The sequence below is a fragment of the Arachis ipaensis genome, chromosome B02 (genome assembly GCF_000816755.2).
Source record: "Arachis ipaensis cultivar K30076 chromosome B02, Araip1.1, whole genome shotgun sequence".
NCBI classification, from domain to species: domain Eukaryota; kingdom Viridiplantae; phylum Streptophyta; class Magnoliopsida; order Fabales; family Fabaceae; genus Arachis; species Arachis ipaensis.
In genome coordinates, this window is record NC_029786.2 from 20,752,239 (window position 1) to 20,755,244 (window position 3,006).

A 3,006-nucleotide genomic window follows, 5' to 3' on the forward strand; every position below is an offset into this window, starting at 1 on the left:
TAATTATTTAAAAAAATAAATTAATACATCAAATATGGTCAATTCTTTTCTTTACAAAACAATAAATTATGTGTATCTTACTCATTTTACTTTTTGAAACTGACTTTTACATTCTAGAATAATGCATTTACAAATTTAATATTATAGCAAATTAAAGTAAAAGATAAACAATTATGTATATACTTTTTGTTAAATTGTGAGAGAAGTTATTAATCTTCTACCATTCAATTTTCAAATAAATAAACACTACTTTTAGAATTTTCGTTAGCATTTTGGGCATATATAAATTTATGCATACTTAAATTTGATCTCTTTAAATGATACTCCCCAAAAATTATCTTTTTACGTTAATTTTTTATATTAAAATAGTATTATCCAAAAGATGGATAGATATTTTTATTTTTAAATTTTGAGACAAAAAAATTAAAATATTTATTAATAATACACCTTTAAATAAATTATTTAACCTTTGATATTAAAATTTTTATGATTAAAATATTTAAAATTTGATTCTTGTTATTTTTAAAAAATTTAAATAGCATAAAATAAAATAAAAAAAATTATATCATGAAAGAGATTAAGAGAAGACTGAACAGATCGCCGTCATGGTTATAGCAAGACGGTCAAGAAGAGAAAGATTATGTACCTGTTCCGCAGAACAATTACGTAATTTTCAAATTTATTACAATCTAATCTAAATTTTTTAAAAGAATTGTCTATATAGCCATAGCCATTAGCCAAAGAGGCACAGTAAACAAAATATTAAAGATTCAAACAGTTTAATTTCTTCACATCTATTGCTAAAACTATAATGTTCTGTAGTTTATTTTTCTATTTTCCAATATTATTTACATTGGTATGTCAATAAAAATTGATTTTTTTTTTTTTATATATTTTTACCTCCCGCCCTTATAAAAATTAAATAACATTTTAATTTTTACACATTTATATATAAATTAAGATACAAACAGAAGCAACAGTGTCAAATAACTTGAAATTAAAAAAAAAATTAATGTTTCATCTCTACAAATTTAATAGTATAATAAAGAAATTGCATCAAAAAAGTCTTCAATCATTATTCTTGATCACTTTTCATATCTTCATCATCATTAAAAGTTTGAAGGTCAAGATTTAAACCTAAAAATCAAAAGAGGTAGAAATTAATAAATTAATTAGTATTATGTAAAAAATTAACATAAATAAATATTAAGTAATAAAGGAAACAGAAACAAACATTAAAACAGAGAAAAACGGAAATATATTAAGGTGAAATGCAACCTGCTCCTGGTATTTCTTTGCATATTACTTTGCCCTCCTGTAAATGAGCTTGCGGCTCTCAACTCTCTTCTTCTTTGCAGCATTAAACTCCTCCTTTTTCTTCAAGGCCCATTCCTCCTCCCTCTTCTGCTTCTTTAAGCACAGACTCGGAAACAATTGCTTTCACCTCCTCACCCATCTCTGTCATTCATTCAAAATAAAAATCTCAGTTATAATTAACATCCAACAAAGAATTCATTAGTTTCAATTATTATACTGACACATTTCAACTCCAACTCAAAAGCTAAATGTTCAGTGTTTCAAATAAGAAAACTACATGCTCTCTTAAACAATAAAAAATAGGTCCTTCCAATATTTTTTAACAATGAAAATCCATTTACATCAAATTCATACTAAGAACAGAGAACTTTCAATTTTTTTTAACAATGATAATCCAATTTTCCACACAACATGATGAATACAAGCTAATCAGATCAAGAGATATAATAGGAATAATACGGACAAATCAAACGAGCGACAGAAAAGAAATGAAGCTGAAGCAAGGAATGAAAATCAACACAATTGAATGAGACAAATAATGAACAAAACATAATCATAAAAATAATACACAGAATTAAATTAAAAAAATGGGAGTTTGATCAGGAAAGCATTGAAGGAATCTTTTAAGAGTGTAGTTTCAAGTAATATTTCTTATGAAAATGAAAAAAAAAGCTTTAGCACCATATGTTTTACCCTATTCATTTATAACTGAAAAGCAGCATAATCCATAACTGCATGTTGCATCCAAAAGGAAAATTGTTGCAGATGAAATGAATAAAAAATCAAATTTACAGTTTTATAGATTTAAAACATCAGATTTATAGATTTATAAATTTAAAACATCAACAACACAAAATAAAAATTCAGATTCACAGATTTAAAACATCAACAACACAAAATCAAAATTCAAAGCATCAAAAATTAACATCACAAAATCAACCATCAATACCACAAAATCAGATTATCAACTATCAACAACAATAATAAATAATATTATGAGTCTAGTTTAACTATTTTAACATAAAAAATAAATCATAAAAATTAACTTAAAAGAAAAACTGAAGAAGAGAGTCAGAGAGGAGTGCTTACCAGTTAGGAGAAAGACGATGAGGGAGAGGCGAGCAGAGACCAGAGATCGCAGACTGAAGAGGCGAGCCGGCGAGGACAGTGACGGTGAGAACAGTGATGCTGAGGAGAAAAGTGGGAGCGACGCCGATGTGAGCTCGATGAGGGACAGGGACAAGGTGACCGACGGTGGCTGTGACGACGCCGGCCAGCTGCAGTGACGGGCGAGCTTTGACGGCGACTGACTGGTAGTCTAGTGCAGCTAAGCAGAGGCGGTCGGCCTTGGAGAAGAGCTGAAGAGGGCGGCGTCCTTGGAGAAGAGATGAAGTCTGCAGAGGTGTGAGTTGAGGGTTGAAATTTGGGAACTAAAGGTAAGTGGCGGTGGGTGAAATATGAAGACTGAACCCTAATCCCAAAAATTATGTATTTATATATGTGCACTCCGGTGCGGGTAGGGACGGGTTTATCCTGAATCCGATCCCGTCCCGCCCCGTTCAACTACCCGCCCCGATATGAACCCATTCCGTTCCGGGTCGGGTTTAAACCCGCTCTAACCGGAAAGGGGCGGGTCGGGTACCGCATGTTTGGGTTCTACTGCCACCCCTATGGAGAATATCAATCAAA

At 30.8% G+C, this 3,006-nt stretch overlaps 1 long non-coding RNA gene across 1 annotated transcript in view; it reads right to left on the reverse strand.

The window, feature by feature from the left end:
- Window positions 982-3,006, reverse strand: part of LOC110267544 — an 11,388-nt gene continuing 9,363 nt past the window's right edge. Inside the window, exons 2-3 of the long non-coding RNA XR_002355297.1 lie at window positions 1,279-1,458; window positions 982-1,137 (exon numbers count right to left, since the gene is read on the reverse strand). This is a non-coding gene — a long non-coding RNA (uncharacterized LOC110267544). The remainder of the gene's footprint in view (window positions 1,138-1,278; window positions 1,459-3,006) is intronic.